The sequence below is a fragment of the Microcebus murinus genome, chromosome 6 (assembly GCF_040939455.1).
Source record: "Microcebus murinus isolate Inina chromosome 6, M.murinus_Inina_mat1.0, whole genome shotgun sequence".
In the NCBI taxonomy this organism is placed as follows: domain Eukaryota; kingdom Metazoa; phylum Chordata; class Mammalia; order Primates; family Cheirogaleidae; genus Microcebus; species Microcebus murinus.
Window position 1 is genome coordinate 97,444,999 of NC_134109.1, and position 23,969 is coordinate 97,468,967.

Below are 23,969 nucleotides of genomic sequence, written 5' to 3' on the forward strand. Positions count from 1 at the left end.
GAGGCTGAGGCAGAAGGATCACTCAAGCCCAGGAGTTTGAGGTTGCTGTGAGCTAGGCTGACGCCACGGCACTCACTCTAGCCTGGACAACAAAGTGAGACTCTGTCTCAAAAAAAAAAAAAAAAAAAAAAAACCTGCTTACTAATAAGCTATGTGCGCGTGGGCAAGCCACAGTTCCTTCATCTGTAAAATGGGAAAATAACAGACTTCCCTTATTGACTTGTATCCTTCACAATTACATGAGACAAAACGTGTAAAGTACCTAACGTGAAGTCAAGCACACAGTAAGCGTTTAATAAAAACAGCTATCATTCGTGTTATTATTGAAATTATAGCTGGCATTTATATGTTACCAAAAGAGGTACAGAGGTTTTAGTATGAATGTCCATGCTTTATATATCTTGACCTCTTACTCTCATGTTACCAGCGTCTGGAACATTCCATGCCCCGTATCTATAGACTGCCTGCTCCCGTGGGTCGGGGGAGGGGGCAGCAAAGAACACCGGAACAAGGTGGGTAGCCTTAGGTGGATACTAGTGGCTGAAGATTTAAAAGACACGGGAGACATAATCCCAACACGGCCATTCCATGTTTATAATATGCCTTCTGTGAAGCGATGGAAGTTCTGATGTTTAAATCCAGAACTTTTTGGCATCTGCAAATAAAGCTATTTTCAGCAGAGAAGAGGATGATTTACTGCTCTGAGTTAAGGTTAGAGAATCCACGGGAACACAAGAGCAATTCGAGGAAAATGCAGTTAGAAGAGCGGGTGAGTGGGGAAACCCGTTTTCTTAAAAAAAAAAAAAAAATACAGACAGGCTTGGGTTTTTCACCCTAGCCTGTCATTTTGCATCTTTGAATATGTTTGTAATTTGTGTGCACACTCCAGATTTTGTTTTGAAAGGGGAACTTTATAAATCACTGTGTGATTACTACGAATAGTTGAACCAAAGACTAATTTGTGGTTGCACACATGTTCACAACTATGCGAAGAATACTGCAGTCTGCATGAGGGCCCAGTCCCCATCCGATCGCTGTCTTTGCATTTGAATGGGCATTTGAATGTTGCAAATCTGGGTGGGGTAGGGGAGAGGATAAAGACATTTTTTTAAAAAAGCAAAACAAAGAAGAAAAGAGAAAGTGAGGGAAATAAGGAAAGGGGGAAGGGAATGAGGAAGGGAGGGAAAAAAATAACTTCCATTTTCTTATTCTTAGCCTTAAGAAAGACTCCAAGAATTCTACTGGAAAGTGTACTTAAAATACTGATGCACTGTTAACGGCATTTAAAAGAAAAAAGAAAAGAGCAACGAACCTAACGTGTGTTTTTCAAAAATCCTTTGATTCCAAATCCATTTAACTATAAAACTGAGTTATTACTTTAAAAGCGAGATACATCCTGACTTTCCTAAAGTGATGCAAAATATTCAATCCCAGGCCAAGAAAAATCTCAAACCAACCAACAGAAGGCAAAGAAAATTAAATACAGAAGCTTGCAACTTGAATTACTCGGATCCAAGGAAATTAAAAGTCTTTCATCTTTTCTCCCCAGTTAACTTTTCAAACATTATAAATACACTGCCCTAAATATTTCAAAATATAACCTGAAAAGTGGTCAAATTCTATTTTATGAGCTGAAGAGTACGGATAGATATATTAATTTTATCTAGAATACTTACACCCATTTCTTTCATGGATATTGGGAAATATTCCTAATACCGTGTCTACTAAAATGCCTCTAAAGTATCAGAGAAAAAGATCTTTGATTTTTTGATTAATTTAACTGTAAAATAAACCATCATCCCAAAATGCTTCTAAAGGATAAAATATACTCCATATGAAGAAATTACAAACAATTCTGCCTTTTTTCTTCAACACACACACACAAAACCTAAACAGGAAAAAACAGTTTGTGGATTAATACGTTTATAATTAATTAATAATAATAATTAATAATTTAAGTAGTTAAAACGACTTAAAATGAAAAACAAGTCTGCCCATAAGTGATAAACAAAAGCCTACCAAGAGACACCTGTTAAACAACAGAAACATCATGTCAATGGCACAGTCCTTGACTGTATAGACTATATATAGACCACGCGCACATTTGAAATTATCTTTTGATGGGATGAAAGCATATTGGTATACCTAATCCACTATTTAACGTTTTAACATGACCCTCCCTCATCCACATACTTTCTGCTTCGGTACAAAGAAAAACTAAACCTAGGCAGTCTCTTTTCTTACGTGGATTCAAACCTGAATAAACGTCGTCACAGGAATTATTCGTGGGCTAATCTGTTGGAATTTAATACAGAACCTGGAGGTCATCAGGACATAGCTCACCTTACGCTCTTTTAAGCCATCTCCAGGCTTCCGTGTCTCCACTCCATGGACAGCAAGGGCATCAATCAGCCCAGCAGTTACTTCAAGTGTGGTCCCTGGTCCCCTGAGTTCCCCAAGACTCTTTCAAGGGAACCCATTAGGTCAAAACAGTTTTCATAATAATCTTACGTCAAGACGTTGATTTTTTTTTTTCCAGGGGTTGTATGATGTATGCTATCGCAGCCAATTTAATTCAGAGGTAGAGCTGACAATCCGGCTGTCTTCCATTAAGCCAGACATAGAAGAGATTTGCAAAAATAAAAAAGAATGCCACGCTTCCATTTTTGCTTTGGAAAATAGTTATTTTTTTTTCCATGACAATCTGTTATTTATGTTAAGATGCAATGGGTTTGTTATTATTTTTGAATAAATATATTTTAAAAATTTTTCTCCATTTTCAGTTCCAAGATGACAAATATCAATAAACATAATTCACATAAACAGAAGCTCTTTAAAGATCTTCAATTATTTGTAAGAGTACAAAGGGGTCAGGAGACCAAAACCTTTATCCACCAGTGATTTAGCATAATTCCTGGCATACAGTAAATGCTCAATACATGGGTAGTGAATGGACAAATTGATTGACTAAAAATTTTTATGATAATTTAAAAATGTACAAGAGACTCCAGAATTCAGTAAATGGACATGGTCAGTAAAGACCATTGGATGACCATCTTTAGGTCCTTCAAACCTGCTGATGCATGATTTTTTTTAAAAAAAAGATAGTAAGAACACAAAACTTTAGAGCAACAATCATTGCATTAAAGATGCCAGATAAGTATGGTTTAAAGACAAGTCAAGGCAAGTAAAGGGAGGATCCAGGTAGGTTTTGGTGCAAACAGGTTCTGATTTTCAATGGGCTTCCTTTATCTACCTAATACCACTTATTTCTCATTTCAGAGAAACAACATTTCCTAAGAATTATGACAGCATATCCTTCTAAAAGGTTTTGTGAGATTTAATACACAGGATAATTAAACTATGCAACACCCTGCATGGTTCAGTGCTTATACCTTACAAGGTCATAGGGTCATCTGTGAGGATTAATTAGTTAACTTGTTATACTCCATGTTGTTCACATCCTTCTCCCAATTTTCTTCCTGGTGATGATGATTCATCTTACAAAATCCACTTTGGACAATACTGCTTCCAAAAAGCTTTCCTTGAATTCTTCTTTTCCAGAGAAGTTTAAAAATACCTACCTCTGTCTTACCCCCATGCTTCGTACTTACGTCCTCGGCAGCGTGTAGCAAATTCTATCGAAATTTTTTATGTTCACTGTCTCCCTTACTAGACCATGAGCACCTTGAAGGCATTGTGCATCTCTGTGTTCTAGCACCTAGCACAGTGCCAAAACATGGTAGACATTTTAGAAATCTACAAAAACTCTAGTCGGTCATTTACAGATGCATAGGACTGTCACCAGAATTAAGTAAAATGCTAAAGAATACTAAGAGCGGGTGGCGTTCCATTTGTTTCCAGCCTGGCTAGAAATCGGGCATGTGTGTGTGTCTTAATGAAGGCACCTTAGTCTCACCATGTTTGAGAACGAAGGGCATCCACTTACAGAGCACCCTCTCCTAAAAACACACCTCCTGGAAGACCATTTAGCTCTTTTCATCCTTCTGAAAGGATACAAATTGCAAACGGTATAGGCAAGGATTTCAAATGATAAATTAAACCAAGGTAAAAACTCACAAGGCAAAAAGCAGTCCTAAAGTGAAAAAGAGTCAATTAGCAGGAAAGGACCGAAGAAAGGGGAAAATGTGACAATCTAGGATGCTTATGAAACGTCAAAGAAGGTTAGAAATCCGTGCTCCAAAATCAATCAGACTTTGTTGGCACCTTTTAAGTGACATGCCCATCAGCAAAGAACAAGCATTTTCATTAGCAGAGCAAGGGAAGAATTTGTATGACTAGGATTAGCTTTGGAAAAAAAAAAAAAAACGGATAAAGTAGGTCATTTCCATGTTCAGCTTTAAGAATATGGCCATATGGTAAGAATTAAGATGTTGCCCAGAATCTAATATGGGAGAGATGCCTGCATACTCCAAAAGAAGAGAGAAATACCAGTAGCACTTGAATGGAAATCTGGGATTGGGTAACTAGCAGCAATCTAATCTCATGAAAAGTGTAGAGCAAAGGTCTTGAAGCATAAAGAGCTTGTCCAGCCTTACAACCATCCGATATAATTGGATGTGTATCCTTTTGTTAGACTTTGAAAATAGCAATTTATCTCTCATTCATTAGTCTGATTTCAAACCACCCTTATAAGATGTCTCAATTATTAGAGACTCTAAGGTCGTATAATACCCAGACACTCCTCATATCTGTGTTCTTTACCCTATTGTAACTCAGTTTTCCTCCTTAGAGGTAGAGATTTGGCCTTGGGAAAAATCCCACCATTGGAAGCACAGAATATCAGAGCTGAAATTCACCCCATAAACTGACTAATCTAGCCTCATCCCCAGAGGAAAACTGAGGCCCTGAGAATTCAAGTTCTTTTCCTGAGGCCCCAGAGCTCAGCACTCTCAGGAACAGACCAGTCCTCAGGTCTCCCTTCCTCTGGCTCAGTGCTGTTTCCACGATACCAAAGCAAGGAAAGTCTAGATACTCATTTGGAGGTGTGTGTTTGGACAAATTGCTTGCCCTGAGCACCATTTCCTCTCTACATAAATAAAAGCAATGCTTTACACCTGCCACCATCACCCTGGGAACATGCATGATGTGTGTGTTTATTCCCTGGAGCCAACTGCAGGAAGATGGAAGACCGAGCATCGCATGGAGCGGCGCTGCTGTCTGCAGGAAGGGGCGGGTTAGAGGGAGCCAAGGCCCGTGCACAAGTTTAAGGAGAGGCAGGGTATTTTCCTAGCCTCGATGCACCTCCCAAAAGTGTGTGCTGATTACAAAGGGGAAAATAGTGACTTTACGGTGGAGGGATGCCTGGCCTTAGGAGATGGAGATTCACATCACCAGAAATGGGCCAGGTCTAAGTCACGGCGAGGTGCACTGATGACATGATGCGCTGTGAAGAGAGCGTGCCCCTCTGTGCTTTCCTTCCCCAAATTCACAGCCTCCACTCAATCAGGAGAAAACTCCAGAGAACCCAAACCGGGGGCCTTCTGCCAGGTACCTGCCCAGTGCTCTTCACAAGGGGCAAGAACATGAAACACAAGGAAAACCAAGGAACTGTCACAGGTAGGAGGAGATGAATCAGGTAGGCAAGACAACTAAATTCAGTGTAGGGGTCCTGGAACAGAGAAAGGATATGGGCGGAAAGGCGAAAGCCAGAGGAGGTCTGCAGCTGTGGTCTGTGCCAATGTTAATTTCTTAGTTTGATGACTGCACCATGGTCATGGGGGATGTTAACTTTGGGAGAAGCTGGGTGAGGTGTGGCCAGGAGCTCTTTGTCCTATCTTTGCAACTGTTCTGCAAGTCTAAAAATCATTTCAAAATTTAAAAAGAAAAAAAAAAAAGTGGCTCATGGCTGGGCAGGGGACAGAGATGAAGACATTCCCTCCTCTCAACCCCTTGTTAGAATCATGCACTTATCACGCTTTCTTTCAAAAGCAGTTTGCATGAGCTCTTTTTGTTCTCATTTATTCTGATTACCTGTACAGCTATCTCTAAGAAATAGTAATGTTTTCATGGCAGAGAGCAAGGGAGAATCTTTTTTCATGGCTGACAGCACCTGGTCCTGTGTTTTGCCACAAAGTAAATGCTCAATTCAAACCTCTTCTACGTGAATGAATGAGTTACAGCCAATAGTTCCATGTCCCACATTTCATACCTCTGTTCCTTGCAATTTTGTGAGACACACATGCCTTGTCGAACCCTGTCTATCCTTGGAAAGCACAGAGAAGTGGGACGGTTCTTGATGTTCCCACACCTCATCTGCCCCAACACAAGGACCCTTTCCTCTTCTGGGGCTGAACTGACACAGAGAGAGCCATCTACCATGAAGCCCAGTTCCCAGGTCCACAGAACTCATGAGCACATCCTTCAGCAGCTGATGTTAGCAATGTCCCTGCTTCCGGTCGGTAAGGTAGATGCTTTCTGCTACACTTCGTGATTTTGCCCCCTCTTCCCATTCCTTAAGTTCAAACATACAGGCTGTCTTTGCGACCACACTTCTCTCTCTTCACAGCACCTAGCACACCATCATGCCCTCATGCACTTAACACCAAAAAGCAAAAGCTCTTCAACTTTCCCAGCGCTCTTGATCTAGACTGCCCTTCACCTCCTTCTCAGTCTAATATCCGGTCATCTTCCCAACCTTCTCGCATTGCATCGCCTCCTCCAGGAAGCCTCCCCTGGACACCCCATCTCTCAATCTCCCCCTCAGTAAAGTCTCTTCCACCTCAGAATGAATCACGGCCTGCTCTGTGGTGCCTGCGTACCTGGTACGTAATTCTGTTTCAGTACTTGTAACGCTGGATTTTAGTTATCTATAAACACATCCATCTCCCCAACTATAACAGCAGCTCCTTGAGAGCAGTCACTTTGCTTTATTTACCGCGCACCCTTAGCCCCTAGGAGAGTACTTGGCATGGAGTCAGCCATAGAATCGTTTCATTGAATCGGAAAGATTGTTATTCCTATTCTCCGGCTCCTACCACCCAGGAACGTACCAAGGTGGAAGATGCATGCAACATGCAGGTGGTACCTGGACAAATGAACACAGGCTGCAAAGCCAGTCCACAGGTCCTTTTCGTTGTTGCACTGAGCTGGGAAGTTTGGATGCGTCTCTCTGCAAATGAAGCCTCCGCACACTGATGAAGCATGAAGTGGTTATCGGCTGACTCTGATTTCACTGAGCCTCTGCAGAAAACTAAATGATGTATAGCCTCCAGACCTGTTGATCCAATCTTTTTTTTTTTTTTCTTTTTTTCCTGTGAGCATTAATGCTCAATAAGAGGCATGGGACATAAATCCAACCAGACTGGCAGGATCCCCAGTGACACCCAGGTTACTCTAGTACAAAGAAGAAGTGAAATCTTCCGTGAATGTTCTTATCAGAAATTTTATCTTTGTCAACTCTGTAATTGGAGTGGTTTTTCCTTGATTGTCCCTGATGTTGGTAGAGCCTTATGATGGCTCCTAAATGTTTGGCTGGCTGCATGGCTGGAAATCTTAGACTCGTCAGTCATTGAATTCTCGCTCTCTCTCTGCCCCTAGCTCCAGGTGAAAACCTCACGTTGTTGACCGACAACTGAAATAACCTAAACTATCATCCCTCTCCATTCTGTGCTAGGACTCAAAATCCCAGCCTGCATCGTCTCCTGGATTGTGACAAGGACCTCGCTGGTTTCCCTGACTCCAGGCCACCCCTATCTGCAAACCTCAGGCCCAGCCTAATCTCAACTCTTCACCACGGCTCTGAAGGTCTCCCCAGGAGCAGGTGGTCTGCAGTCACTCCCCTCTCTCTGACCTCTTACCACACAAACACCTCAAAATGCCCAGGCCACAGTGACCTGCCTTGCTGCTGCTCCTCTTCCTGGGATGCCCCACCCTCCTTCTCTACCCGATAAACTCCTACACATCCCTCACCGCCCAGCTCTAAAGCCACAGATGTTAACCTTCACCCCAGGGAAAGCACACTGCATTACTCAGTACTCAGTACTAAATTTCTGTCTGTGGCTGGCCCCTCCTAGAATGTGAAGAATTACCCATCCATGAATTACCTGCAAAACACAATATGTTCGTTGAAGGTAATTAAGTTAACTCCGAGCATCCATGTTTTCATGTGCATATGTGTTTTTTGATTAAACTACAAGTCCCTCCTCACTCCTATCTCCTAGCACAGCACCCTGCGTCCTTGGGTCATCTAAAAAGCCACGTTAGTTGAGTGGCCAGAAAGCAAAAATCATCCTACACCAGCAGATGAAAGCCCCAGGATGACCCCTGCAGTTCTCAGACCCTGGCGTGCATCAGAAGCAGCTGGGGCAGCTTGTTAAAAATCCAAACGCCCTGGCACCGCGCTCTGCAGATTCCGATTCTGAAGGACGGGGGTGGGTCTAGCAAAATCTGTGTTTTCCACTAGGTCCCCCATTCCCGCCAGTTACCTGTGCAGCTAGCTCCCCAAACATGAGAACCACTCCTTTGTCTGCGGGTTCGGTGAGCTCCTTTGCCCTACTCTCGCCATTCAAGACCCCTCCCTTTGGGGTCACAGGTCAGAGGTGAAGTCACAAGGGGACACTAAGGAAGAGAAAGCACAGAGTCCTCCGCTGGCCTCTCTTAGGAACTGGCTCCCAGTCTGGGAGGCAGCTGAGAGGTGATTGTATCTGGAGAGCACACAGACTGCTTATCTGCTCTCTCTGAAATGCCAGGGAGTTTGAAAGGCACTTTGTCCAATTAGAAGTGTGGAGAAATATTCATCCTGTCCATGACAAAGATGAAGTGCTTCTTTCAAAAGCAGCGGTGGCAGCCTGCCAGGTTTTAAGAAGTCCAACTATTCCACATTGAGCCAGCAGTTATTAATTAGTTTTATTAGTGGCAGGTCCTTAATGCAAAATGACAGAGGGAGAGAAAGAATATCCCCGTCACTACTAAAATACAAATTGTCCAGATTTAGGTTGTGTTGTTCCCCAACATGTACAGGCGGGCCGCCAGGCCCGAGCGGGGAATGGAGAAGGCAGCCAAATGCCTTTCTGCAGAGTTCCGGACTATTAATGGCATGACAAAGAGACTCGGAGACTCACCTCAGGTAGCTCTCTAGGGGAAAATCCACCAATTTTAATTATCAAGGTAGGAAGAGCCTCCAAGGGGAGGATGGGGCGACCTGACAGGGAAACCAGGAGTGGGAGGAGGGGTCCTGGTGGGGGAGGGGAGGGGGCCTGGGCCACCCCTTTCCACAAGGAGCTTCCGCCTGAGCACAGTGCAGGGACTACTTTGCTGAGAATTAGTCTTGCACTGTCAACCGGTTTTTTATGACCATTAATCACATTTGTATTTATAAGCGCTAAGACAGGATAATCAAATCTCATGCTTCAAAGCATATGTTTATCACCACAGGCATAAAAAGGAAGGGGGGGAAAAGTTTACAAGCCTGCACTGTTGGCAAGAGCTGCTGTTTATCTGGTTGCTTCCCCAGAAGCACCCTGGGGGGGCTCTGGAGAACATTTTGTAAGGGAGAGGACAGAACTGCCCCTACGTCTCACTTTGTTAATGTTTCCACTTCTTTCTGCGCTGGTTCTAAGGCAGGAATTTAGAGGAAGTCCCCCCGAATCCTCTCCCTCTGCCCTCCCCTAACACAGCCCGGGACTCCTTGCCTCAGGCCTACCCAACCTCCCTCCTCTGCCCCACACGCTGGAGCCCTGACAGGCCCTGAGTACTGTCTTTCTCTCCCACATCTTTCCTTCATCAGCTTGTGTGCTCCTTGTAACTCCCCCAAATATCCTATCACCCAACCCCCGGCTGCCTAGGCTTTCAAGAGAGGTTGTCCCACCCCACATACTTCAGGGCCACCTTCCTCTAAGCCTGGAGCAGGGATTGGAGAAGCTTTTCTTCTAAAAGGCCAGAAAGTAAATATTTCAGTCTTTGCAGCCCATACCGTCTCTGACAAGCACTTCACTCTCTGCCCTTGTAGCATGAAAGCAGCTCCAGACAATGTGTAAACAAATGGGTGTGACTGTGTTCCAATAAAACTTTATTTATAAAAACAAGCAAAAGGTGAGTCCTAGATTCCTGACCCTTGCTCCAGAGCAGCAGCGCCCAGTCCAAGAACACAGGCACTGACGAGTTCTGCAAATTGAGATGGAATATTTCCAAAATTCTGACAGAAAAGGTGCAACTGCCTTTACCACAGCCGTTTAGACTAACCTAAATCTCTTGGCTGGAACCGTATCAGCTACCTGTTTTGACGGTACCTACCTCATGTTGTCTGAGTAACAAAAATTGGGAAATGGTCATTAATAAATACAGTTGGATGATGGAAGTCTTTCAAAACATGGGCTCGTGATGGGGAGAGGGCAGGTAATAAAGGCAGCCCCAGTGTTGTTCTTCTTCCCCTGACAGCACCCGGGGGTCCCAAAAGCATCTACTGCCTCACGTTTCTCTGGGAGATTCCTTCAAGTAGCACAAGACACTTTTAACGAAGTAGGACATCATCTCCTGAGGTATGAGCAGCCAACCCCAGTGTGAAAAGCCTTACCCCCATTCTCAATGGGAAGAGCTCATATTCTAAGTACTCGCTGAGAGAGGAAAATTTTTTAAGCTCATCAGAACCAAAGGCACTACCAATCTGGTCCCAGATTTTCTAGAACAAGATGAAAAAATTAACACAGCCTTGGGGAAAGGAAGCAAGACCAGGGGGAAATAAGAGCAAGGAGGCCCCACTGCTCTTGCTGACTTGTTGGGTGATGAGTAAAAACGTGCTGAGCTGAAGAAAACCCAGGTCACCTTCATCTTTAGCTGCAGTGTTTAACACGGTCCCTTAAATATGTCTTGAATACGTGCATTTTAACATCCATGCTACATGTTCTTTGACGCTGCAGTGTTTAACACGGTCCCTTAAATGTGTCTTGAATACATGCATTTTTTTGCATCCATCCTACAATGTCATAAAAGATTTAAAAATGGATATGAGATGATCTTTGCCTTGGTCGGGTTAATGGTATAAGAATGGAGAACATAAAAGGAGAAAGACATAAATAATACACAGTGTCCACACGCGGGCACTCGATTTGCAGGTTCTCGCTCAGCCGCTATGGGCGCTTGTTTTGGAAGGGACCTTCTCCGGCCTGCTTGTTTGATGTCCCAGCTCCTAGCAGCTCTGTGACAGGCAATGCAAAGGATGGCACGACAAGAAGCCCGGGGAGGCCAGTATGATGTGGATACCCCAGAAAGAAGGACAGCTGCCGCCCGAACAGGGCGCTAGACACTGAAGACAGAATGGATATCCATGATTATGCAGCATTATTTAGAGTGGGGGAAAAACCCAACAAGTAACTGCAAACGACCCACATGTTTATCAATTAATGTATGTCTATGCTATGGGAACATTTTCCAATTCTTTACAAAAAGAATACGTAAGATTTATATCTTACTGGCTTAAAGTGAAGTTCATGATACATTTTTAAGTTTATTTGTTCCTCAAACTTCAAAAGCCAATTGAGGCTAATTCTTGTGCCTATCAATAAAAATGATTTTTTTTTCTCCATCAAATAGTATTGGATCCAGAAAAAAAAAAAAATCAGTGTGTCCTGCATTAAGAATACCAGTGTGCTCAGATCTAAAATTAGGAAACATATGTAAAAACGGGTATGAAACTTCACTTTACAGAGGTTTTTTTTTTTTTTTCCCCATTAACAAAAGGGACACCAATGGGTTCCATAAAATTGAGTTCCATAAAAAATGATGCCATGCAGAAACGAAACTGATATGAACTTTACTGAGACAACTCCTGCATAAGGCGAGGCCTACCTCTAAAAATCAGAAGATACTTTACTGAAAAAAGAAAGTCATGAGAGATAGGTTACATAAAGAATTCAAGGGAGAGCCAACATATCACCAAATGGGTATATTACAGAATGCCTGTGTGTATGTATGTAATTTTCTATATAATTTATATAAAGTATAAATACTTTTGTTTGCATATAGGAATTCTATTTCCCCACTGGCTTAAAAAAAAAAACAAAAAACAGATACCTGGTTGATCCTCAATAGTTCATGAGCAAAGATTCTTAGCCTTTCAGCTGAGAAGTTGATGGTCTCTAAACAAAAACTCAATGCACCAGGGAGATATTTTTGTACATTTGAGTTTTCATGTGGGAAGCAGTGTTGTGTAGTAGAAACAACATAATCTTTAGAGTGGAAGAGACTTCTGTTGAAATATTGGCTCCACTGCTATGGCTTTGGGCAAAGCTCTGAACCTGTTTCCTCATCTAAAAATAGGAATAGCTGTACTTTCCTTGCACAATCCCCCGGCAGGATGGAAACACTATACATGAGGCCTCTTAGACAACTCTTGGCAGAACACACACTCAGTAATTGTTGCCTGTATTATTATTTCACAAATTGATATTTTTTTAAAAGGAAAGCACATCTATCTAGGCTGCCATCTCTTTCGTTGTAGCAAAAAATAAAATAAAAATAGAAATCAGTTCTGATCAAGGGCACACGGAATAGTTGAGAGGGACAAATGAAATGGGAAGATGACACTACCACACACCAGCCCCTTTCCTGTTCACTTAGAGGTGTCCCGGTACACCACAAGAACGGCTATTGCATTTCTTACGCTGTGTCACAATCATTTTAGTGACGTCCAGTGCTTTGCAGATGAACACACTGTCGACTTTTAAAATATTCATGTTCCCCTCTATTGTTCCTGCCAATAAAATTGGGATAGTGACTGCTTATCTCGTCTCCCTTGCCAATCAATAAAAACAGTGAAGTAGTGCTACTCATGGGGACATCACACACGCCCAAATCCAAGGACACACCCTGGTATACCAAAGTACAACTTTGTCATTTCCCATCGAGGCAGCTTCAGCAAGACCGGAGGTGCCAGAGGGCTCGCCCATGATCCCGCCCCCCCCCCCCCACTCTGCAGTCTTGCGTCCGTTTGGAAAACCTGATGGCAACAGGAATATTTAAAAATCAGGTCCGCACAGTGCTCTAGGTCTGAATGCCAAATACCTTGCCATTCAAGCTTCACTTCTCTCAGAAAACGCTGCCTGGAATGAAGATTACAACTGCGGTCGGGCTCCGTCTAAACCTTGTTTAACAGTGCACGAGGTACTTGGGTTGATAGCCAAGAGACTCGTGCAGCTTTGGGGGAGTTGTTCTCCACGGAGCATGTTGCGTGCAAACGGAGGTCATGTCAGCACACGTCACCCTTAACCAACATGTTGCTATTTCAGTAAGTGCTAACCTGCAGTTTCAGCAATTGTGATTTATTGAGGAGGGTGGTGTGAATAATGCAGAAGACCTGACCACTGGCCTTTAATTCCTCTCATTTAGACAAGCTGCCCTTCACTGTAAAATAGTCATTCTGTAAATTAATGTGTTTTATTTTAAAAGTGACATGTTGTACTAGCTTGTGCTTAAAGGCAAATTACTCTGGATTGCCAGTTTCCAAGCCAGCCAGGCTATAAGGGATCCAGCATACTCTACCCAGAGTAGGGGAAACAGCTAAAAGATCAGTAGTAAAAGATAATATCTGTCACCTCTGCCTAAGAAGCACAGGTACCCTACTAGCCAACAAGGGCATACCTGCTACAAAGTAAGGGCACGGTGCTCAGTAACCAGGGACCTCTCTGCAGCTTAGAACTGGGCCCAGCCTCATCTCCCTAGACCACAAATACAGGTGCTTGCTGGGATCCCCTGTGGTCCTAACTTCCCTGAGACCAAAGCCAGTCAGGCAGGGAGTCAGTCTATTGCTTTTCCTTGGTTAGCACTGAATGACGATTTGTGGAATGCATGAGTGATCGATGCATACCAGTTCACATGCAACCCGCCATGTCCCTCACCCAGAGGATGTGATTTGGTGAGCAGAGACTCGAGTCCACCTCCCAGCTCTGTGACTCTGGTTATCCGAGAGCTCAATCAAGTCCCTTAACATCTCAGAATCTCCATTTTCCCATCTCTGTAAAAAAGAGCTAACACCTGCCTTGCAGGGCTGTCGTGACATCAGACAAAGTATCTACAGTAATGAATGGCAAATGGAACAGAGTCTGCAAATACTGGTGGTTGCTATTACTATTATCTTATAACTCTTTGGCATGAAACCTTCAACAACTCTATACTATCCAGTATATAAAAACCAAACCCCAGCCCAGCAATAAAGGCCCCTGTCAGCCATATTCTCTCTCCTACCTTATATCTTTCTACCTCCCACTAAGAACCATCTATTTTAACCATATGCCATTTTATTAATCCTTGAACACATTATGACAATCCCTCTCCCTTATAATTTTATTCCTACCATCCTGAAATACATGTACTTCATGTATTTCATCTCTGCCCAGCCTAAAATTCTATCCATTCTTAACATATTAACATATTTTTAGCATCTTCTCTACACCCCAGAGGAACAGGCACAAGACCCAGGCTGGACACTGGGTGTCCTGCATCCTACCCGTCCCCAGACAGTTATCGATGCAGGGTGGGGATTCGGGCAGCACATGACCCCCGCCTGAGACAATGAGTATCTTTTTAAAGATTCGTGTAGAAAAGGTCGTGCTTTTTTCCCTGCATCTCTTGCTGGAGAGAAACCTCCTGTGAACAGAAAAAGGCCAACACAGAAACCCTTTGACTCCCTGCATCCAGCCCTTCCTGAGATTTGCTCTTCCTCTTAACCTTTCTAGTTACATGAGCCCATTAATTCCCATTTTTGCTTAAGATGCTTGGAGTCTTGTTTTTCTCATTTGAACTAAAAAAAAAAAAAATTATGACCAATACCAATAACAATAGCAGTTCCACTTGCCTGTGAACAAACTTTATGTTAATTGATTTACATATATGATAGCTTTTGATTCTCTACTTTTACAGTTATGGAAGCTGAGACCCGCAGCGGTTCAATAACTTTCCCAAGATCACACAAATAGTGACAGTCTCAAATGTCACCACCCTTAGCTGAATGCTCCATTTCCACCACATGCCACCCTGAGATGCTGACGGCTCTGGGGGTACCCAGGAAGTGTTGCTGGTCTTACGATGGCCCCCTTTTCAAGAACTGATGTAGCTGGAAGTAGATCCTATAGCCCTGGGGAGCGTGCACCCACCAGCGACACCTCTAGCTGCCCTTCACTCTCTCTTGCAGCAAGGCCAGGGCCGTGATCATGAATGGCCCGTGGGAAGTGCATTAAATCCAACGTGAATCAACGAGAGCACTAATGAAATTGCTTCAAGTCTAGAGCAGGAAGTAAACGGACTGCCTTTCAGAGACATGTGACATCGTGCCCTTCCACATTCCCAGCCATGAAAGAAAATGCATGTGTGTGTGTGGGGGGGAGGTATGGAGCAAGCCACCACGTTATTCCTTATTTTCACTTGAAATGTGTAATCATTTCTCACTTAGACCCTAGTGCTGTAGAAGGCAGTGTTCCTCATACATGATTTCATAGACAACGGACACTCGTTTATTTTGGCATGGTTAGTATGTTTAAATGTGACATTGTACATTTCAGTGTATTTGTAAACGAGTTTTCTGAACATTTATTTCATCATGAACTACAGTTTGGAGGCTATCAGGTAGTATAGAGTATTTGTTAACACACAGGAAGAGCCACACTGCTTGGGTTTGTATCACACTTACATAATTTTCCAACTTGGGCGAGTTAATTGCCTCTCTAAGCTACATTTTCTGCCTCTTAATATAGGGACAACAGCAGTACCATTCTCAATGAGGTGCTCTGAGAATTAAATAAGACAATGCAAGTAAAATGATTAACATAATGCCAGGCCAAAAAACCAAAAATTACTAGCCATTTAGTTGCTGTTATTGTCAATAATAATAATGATGATGTCAATGTTATTATTTCAACATCACCAATTATGGGCTGTTTTGTAGGACAGTGATGTCGTTAGGATTTACAGAGGTATATAGGTAGGTTTACCCTATCACTAAATGGCCCCAGGCTCTCTTATCTTTAAAAAAAAAAAGAATTTGTAGGGTTTTTTTTTTTTTGACTCTGTAAGATTCAGGCTGTGAGCCATTACTGCTGTCAGTCTGGACATTATTTACATTCTGTTTCCAATTTACAACACAGTACATAGTCAAGCCTGTGCGAGTTAGTCATTAAATAAGATTCATACCACTAACCGTTGCAGTAACTCTCTCGGCCACTAGAGGTCTACTCCTCACTTGTGGGTTCGCTGCCGTGCTGGGCTTCCCAGAGGTCTGCAGGTCTACCCAGAGCTCCATGTTTTAACAAACCAAACCACCCTACCTAATGCAAGGATTTTTTTAAAGCTGGTATTCAGAGTTCTCCACAGCGGGGTTCCAATATACATTTGTAATCTCCTAGCCCACCATTTTTCATATATATAAACCATCACTCCCCAACAAATGCACAGCCTCATTGCTTTCCAGGTGTGCCTTGGTCTCTCATCTCTGCGCTTTGACACACACCATTTGCCCCACTGATAAACATCTTTCACCTCCCACCATTACCCGCCCACACATACGCAACCCCCAACAGTCTTTCCACCTACCTAAATTCTTTCTTCCTTCAAAGAGTGGTCAGGACCTTTTTTAAGTTTGCTAATGGTCTGTCTCCTCCTTTGAGCTCTCTGAACTTTAGGCCTCTACCACTCACTAGCCAATGAGTCAGGGACTATTTGTGACATTTCTTGTATTATTACTTTGTACCTTTATTTAACTCAGCACCTATTATTGCTTTGCTTCTTCATCTATACTGGAATCTCCTGAGCCCACATATGTCCTTCCATCCCACATGGGCGTACAAAAGCAGGAAAAGGAAGGTCTGACCATTTAATGAGCACCTAATATGTACCAAGCACAATGCTGGTCACTTCATAATCTCGATCAATAAGCTATCTATGAGACAAATATTTCTATTCCCTTTATAGAAATTGAGCCTTAAAGAGATAAAATGAGTTGGCCAAGGCCTCACCCCTTACCTTTAGTAAACTAAGAGCCGCAATTCAAATCCAGATCTGACCTCAAAGGTCGTGTATCTTTGCCCCATTATATCACATCTTTTCAATGTTGTATGCCATAATTACTAAGGTAAATTCTTAGGGGTGACTTGAATAGCTGAGTAGCAGCTTATGCTGAGTGTCTGCAATATCAGACTAGGAAGCAACCAGTAGCATGCACCACCAGTCTTCAGACCCCCTGAGTCTCTGCGTGACAGCTCGGCAATTCAGCAGTTTACCACGCAAGTCAGGGCTACTTAGGAATGGAGGAGCCTCTTTCTCCAGCATTCCTGCAGCTCTGAAGTTAGCCTGCCTGGCCTCCCCAGCCTATTACAGGTTGCAAGGATCTAATGATCTCCTCAGATGGAAATTGAGAAGGTGGGAGTCACAGAGAAGCTACATAAGCAGCACTCAAGGCGGTTATCAAAGAGTACATTAGGCTATGCACACATTTTCTCTGCTAGCAGCTTTGTAATTCCAGTAGCACTACGATTCAGTTAGCCATAATATTATGAAATATGTCACAAACAACTGGATTCCATTTCAAACAGCATAAATTAACAAATTGCACATGTGCACACAGCATCTGCTAACCTAATAATTAAGATATTTAAAAAGTCACCTAATGGCACCAAAGTCAGGATAATGGGATAATTGTTACAGTGTTTTAAAAAAAAATTTAAAGACACATAATCCAGTCACCCATTCAGCACACACGGAACGGAAGGTTGCTTTTTCATGGCCTCTTTGAGCACCGTGTTTGGATTAGCATGATGTGAAAAGCAGCAACTGCTGTTATGTAACTAAACCCTGCATATACAGTTGTCAGTCTGGGTAAATTTAACTCTGCAGGTTTAAGGCAGAGCTTGCTTGCCAGAGCAGAACTTAGGAAACAACGAAAATTTAAAGACGTATTGCCCCACGGAGCACAGGGGAAGCTGGTAAGGGAAGTTGTCGGGGTACAAGGCAGAGAAGGCTGGTGTGGTTTACCTATGCCACACCGGGCCATTAGCCCCCTGGAATGGCTGGTTTGAAAACAATGAATACTGACAAGAGCATGGTTGTTCAATTACAAAGCTGTCTGCGTTTTTCCTCTCCCTACATGGCAATAAAGGCACTTAGGGGGCCTAATGTAGTTCGGAAAGAAAGGCGCTGAAACCTAGAATCAGGGAGAGTTTTAATAACAGGTTGCCTTACAGGGAGAACAAAGTGGATCCTGTCTCCAGGCAAGGGCTCCACCGTTCCCATGGCATGAAGAAGCCTGCCAAGAGCGGAACCGTGGCCCGAGTTCTAGGCGCTGCCAGCCGTGTGGCTCAGGAGCCCGTGCACCTCAGGGTTGCCAACTGCAAAATAAGCGACAAGCGTTAGCTCTCCGGGAGTCCTTTCCAAATCTATCATTTCTCTCTCTGCTTTCATTGGTGGATCTATATTCATTACAGACAAGGAATAGCCCTGCAGGTAACCTCTCATTCTTAACCAGGCTCTCTTAGGCGAGGCTGAGAGAAGGACATTCACTGGGAAGTGTCAAGATGTCAAAAAATATAAATCCAGTGGACCATGTTTCCAACACTCTTCACTACCAGGCAGAAGGCATTATGAAGCAGGTTTGTCCTGGACCCCATCCAAAAAGACTTGGGGAAGTCAAACACAACAAGGAAGTCCCCGCTTGTAAAGTGTCTTCCTGTCTCAGTACCTTACGGTGAGGGGCATAATCAAGGAAGAGCCCAACACATACTGATGGGGAGGGACCCCCAGTGAGTTCAGGGGAACTTGAGAGTTGTTGCATTAGTTCAGTTGCTGTTTGTTTAGTGTAAGGGACATACTTTATAAGGATGTAAGTAGGTTCAAAGAGATGCTCAAATGACTCAGAGCATTTGAAAGATTTCCCACTCTGTTTTGGAAATGCAACAGGGCCATCTCAGGTACAAAATTTAAGGCGATGTCAAAAAACTCAACCATTGGCCGGGCGCTGTGGCTCACGCCTGTAATCCTAGCTCTTGGGAGGCCGAGGCGGGCGGATTGCTCAAGGTCAGGAGTTCAAAACCAGCCTGAGCAAGAGCGAGACCCCGTCTCTACTATAAATAGAAAGAAATTAATTGGCCAACTGATATATATATATAAAAAAATTAGCCGGGCATGGTGGCGCATGCCTGTAGTCCCAGCTACTCGGGAGGCTGAGGCAGAAGGATCACTCAAGCCCAGGAGTTTGAGGTTGCTGTGAGCTAGGCTGACGCCACGGCACTCACTCTAGCCTGGACAACAAAAGTGAGACTCTGTTTCAAAAAAAAAAAAACTCAACCATCATGATAAATAATATTTTAGTGCAACATTAAAAAAAAATCATATGAATGCAAAAAATCCATGATGAGCAAAATGCCAAAATTTTAAATAAAGAGAACAATAATCTAGGAATAGCCAGACAGCCAAATTCTTTTAAAAGAGTGTGTCTGGTTCATGCAAAATAAACCAAAGTATGTAATAACATCTTCTGATCCCACTTTAAATGCAGGAAAATAACCTAGATCTAGGAGAAATGAGTGCTGGTGATTTAGTCACATTCTCATCGTTGTCATATCCACATCTGCATTTGCTAAACATTCTGATCATGGATGTTTGGGAATGAACAATAAATACCAGCATCAGAATTGCACTGGTGGGACATGCAAACAAGAGGTATCTATAGTCCATCTTCTAAGACTAGACCGGACAGAAATTCTCAGGGATAACTGCAGGAAAATTTGTGTCCTGGAAGGAAACATTATCCAAAAAATTTTTTTATTCTAAAATGATATTTCTTTAAAATAATCACTACACGAGGAGTGAGAAAGCTTTGGCCTGCATTATTTTCTCCTCTAAAAAGAAAAGACGACTCTACATACTGGTATATGTTTATTTTCTGGAAGTGCAGTTCTGATGGTGCCACCTCCAGCTCAAAAGCCTCACATGGCTCCCAGCTGCCTACAGACTTAACTTCAAACTCCGAAGTCCAGCAATCAAGAGCCTCTCTCTCCACCCATTCCTTCAGTTTCCCTTTCCTCCACCCACAGCAGGCCTGTCCAATCCCCACCCGGGGTTTCCAGCCTTCCTGTCTATGCCAAGGAGCAAAAACGCCTTCCTCTCACGTCACCTAACCCAGCTCTCCTTTCCTTAATCTTATTCACTCTTCCCGTCTCAATTCTAAGCTGCCTTCTCCACGAAGCCTTGGAACTCTGTTAGGTGCGAAATTATCAAGACAAATTAAAGCTAGGAAGTGATGGCTCCAAGTAGCTTACGCATTTTAGTTTAACCCTATATTAACCAAAATGCTTCATTTACGCCCCATTGTCAAAGCATTCAGATCACTCCTTCTCTGCCCTCCGGAGCAGGTCCAATAGGAAAGAAAAGGAAAAAAAAAAGGGAAAAAATAAACCTCTTTTTCCTCGCTGACTCCTCCTGGAACAGAGCAGGTATTCAATAAATAAATAAGCAAACACATCCAACTTCCTATGGACAAGTCAGTCCAATGGCCCCAGGAATCAGAGACAGATATACAAGATAAATATTCTCTGTATCCTGAAACCACCCCCCAACACACACACATACACAAAAACCACACACTATTCTTCTTGGCCCAACAGGGAAAGGGAAGGAAAAAAAAATCCCATTTTTGACTCCTGAAGCTTAATTGGAGTCCACGGCTCTCCCAGGCCTGTGATTTGCTTCTGCACCTACGGGCCTGGAGCTCAAAGCCTGATTTTCCCCGAGCCGAGCAATTCAAAACCATCTTAGTCACACAGATAGAAGGTGAAAGTAGATTCCAAGCAAACGACTGGACTGAGGTCGAGTTTATCAAACCAATTACGCCAAGATGTTATGGGAAGGGGGGAAATGTAATCACATATGACAGGGATTATCAAAACTGCTTACACAGTAAATCAGGAAACTGATAACAGGCTGACAATGGCATATACCTGACTGAGGAATTTCAGGCTCAGATTCCCCGGGCTTGTAAAACAGAAATAACAACGCAGAACGAGCTGCTCGGAGCTGCCGGGCCCGGGGAGCCCCTGGGCGTGGGGTGGAAGGTGAGGGGGCCCTGGTGCCAGTGGAGACACAGAGTGGCTCTGAGGGACGCTCCTCCCAGGCCTTGCTTGGCAGGATGCCATTCCTCATTACGCCGTTCAGAAACATTTTAATGTGTCCTGCCCTTGGACACCACAGAATGAGAGCAGTTGAGTCAGGGGGCGGGAGGAGGAAAATCTTGAGGGAAGGGAAAGCGACACGCAGAAGTCAAAGCTGTACATCATGGTAAGGACCGGAGGGAGCCCCACCCTGCCTGACAGAAGTGTTGGGGACAGGAGTCTCTCTGAGCAGCTTCTGCCATAAACTGCCTTTCTGAGGAATGGCCTAGAAAGCTATATGGGGCTTCTCCCGTATGGAAGTGCAGGCACGCTGGGAAGGTCTCTCCCCCTGTCGGACCCTGCCTTTCAGGGTGTCGAGAGGCCGTCCAGGGTAGGCAGAGACACGCAGAGTGGTGTCATGTTGTACCCCAAATAAAAGAGCAATAAATTAACTTTCTGGAACGTACAGTCACTGCAGGATCCGCGGGGCCCAGAGCAAAAGCAAACTGCAGGAGATACCTAATGAATCACTGACAGACAAGACACCAAAATAGAGGCCCTAAATAAAGCAACTGACCTGGAAAAGGAAATAAATACCCACATTTTAAAGGAGGGGCCTCCCTAGTCTTCTGTGTGCCTCACTAGGTTTTGGTTTTTTGTTCACAATGTGGTGCCGTGAAACACCCTAAGAAGTTCGGCTGACTCGGGGCACGGGCCTAAATCTTATCCACGACAACGGGGGACAGTGGTGATTTGCATCAAGCTCAATGCTGTCCTTTTGGCAGTTGTTGCACTTAATTGAGTGAAAAAAGCTGTCAGTCTAAAGGCCCCAATCCCAAGGTAAATTCACTCTGAACTAACCATCTGCCAGGGCTTCTCCCAGGGTAGTCAACACGTATCATCCAGAGGACTGGATTCACTTCCTCATAATTAGATCATTCCTGAATTAAATTGACGGTCTCAGGGAAAAAAAAAAAAAATGCAAAGTATGTTTTGAGACCAGAAAGCAGAAGCCAACTTATTTTAACAAATGCAACAGACTATATATTTTTTTCGCAGCAATAGCGTGGTACAATAAATGATTTTTCTAAATTAGGCTTTCACAGCAATTACTATCTTCCATGCCACCCTCACGATTTATATTCAGGTTTCTGTTTAGAAAGTTGAGGCATTTCTTGGAAGCACCACACACAAACCTGAAGGATGGGTAGCTATTTTGTTTATAGACCGAGGTGCCCAGGCAAGGTCAGACCAGGTGGACCAGTCTGATCAAATGTCGTGAATGTCAAAGTCTCTGTGCCTTTGTTGACATATCTGTGAACCTGCTGCTCATTCAAAATGAAGGGAAAGAATTACAGGCAGCTTCCTGTATCCCATGGTAGCTGCTGGTTGGAAAGGCTTGGGCCAGGGGAGGCAGGTTAAACAATCCACTAAGAGATCAACCTGGAACTAGGCCCCCAAAGCCGCAATGCAATTGTGGGCTCCAAGCGAAAAGAGGTGAAGAAATGAAATGGGAAGAGATTCTGAAGGTTTCTCTGTAAACATGATTTCATTCCCTGGCAGTAATTGGGTGATTTGCCTCGAGTCAGATTCAGTCTCGTGGGCACTTAGCTGCGTACGGTTTTTCAAACGCTGCACATTAACTCAAATTTTTCCAGGAAATATTTCTGAATTAACTAAAGTGTTCAGTAATTTTATTCTGTTGTTCTTCAGAAGTTTTCATACCGCTTTGTTATTATTACCTTTCTGATGAGACAGAGAGATAAAAAAAAAAAACCTGTGAACCGCTCGCTGTCTCATAAGGCCTTCTCCAACCATGGGACAGGAAAAATTAATTTAACTCAAAATAGAATGAAACCAACTCATTTTTTGCCTGAATATCCAGATTATATATTTCAATGCCTACTTTTGCAGGGATGCGATCTTAGAGATAAGATAATGAAACAGAAACAAAGAAAGAACCATTAGGTCTTCATAACATTACAGGCTAAATAGAACCCACTGTTAGGTTCTATGTAATGTTTAGGTGTGTAATATAATAGTTCTATTTCTCTAACCTGTAATATTTCTCAACCTTGCCTGATCCTAATAGTCACCTGTAGCATTTAATAAAAACATAGGGCTTTTAGGTCCTTCTTTCTAGAGGTTTAAATTTAGTAGGTCTGGGCTGTGCCTCAATAATCTGTTCTTTTATAGGAACTTAACAGAGCCCAGAACTCAAAGTAAAATGCAGAGGCTAGAAGCAAAGCAAAAAGAACCAGAAAAAAAAAAAAATGCACAGATGATGCAATAATGGCCTAGGGTTAAGGTATGCACCCCTATCTATATGTACCCCGGGGGTGTGGGGGGTAACACCCTCACAGGAACAGGAATGTGACTTTCCATCCTAGAAGTGAGATGTCTATTTAAAAAAGATCCATGGAAAACCACCCACTTTGTGAAAGACAAGAAAAACTGTACCCCTTGCCCAGGGAACCAAAGAGGACATTTGCCATCTACTTGAAATTCCAGGTAGGAAAAAAATTAAAACCCTAAATTTACAGAATAGGCAAATATATCTAGATCCTGAACTTATACTACCTTGTGTCGCTGGATAGGGACACTTCTACAACCTTCTACAGTCCTGTGTACTTCTACACGGGACTCTGTGTAGAAATAATTTCTGATGAAGGTGAAATTGCAACAAATAATTTCTGATGAAGGTGAAGCTGCAACAAAGTTACAGTCACATAAGGGACAGATCCACTATGCACAAGATACAAATAATAAAAATTAGTGCCACAACTACTTGACATGACAGACTATTATAAAATAAGCAGGTCTGAAATTATTACAGAGGTTTTAAAAAAAAAGAAGAAATAGGAAACATAATGAAGTAACAGA

General features: G+C 43.1%; 1 protein-coding gene and 1 long non-coding RNA gene across 2 annotated transcripts in view; both read right to left on the bottom strand.

Moving 5' to 3' along the window:
- LOC142871517 (uncharacterized) overlaps positions 1–3,699 on the bottom strand; it is a 76,775-nt gene extending 73,076 nt beyond the window's left edge. The window contains exon 1 of the long non-coding RNA XR_012919787.1: positions 135–3,699. This is a non-coding gene — a long non-coding RNA (uncharacterized LOC142871517). The remainder of the gene's footprint in view (positions 1–134) is intronic.
- RORA (RAR related orphan receptor A) overlaps positions 1–23,969 on the bottom strand; it is a 697,613-nt gene that overhangs the window by 648,131 nt on the left and 25,513 nt on the right. The window lies entirely within an intron of this gene.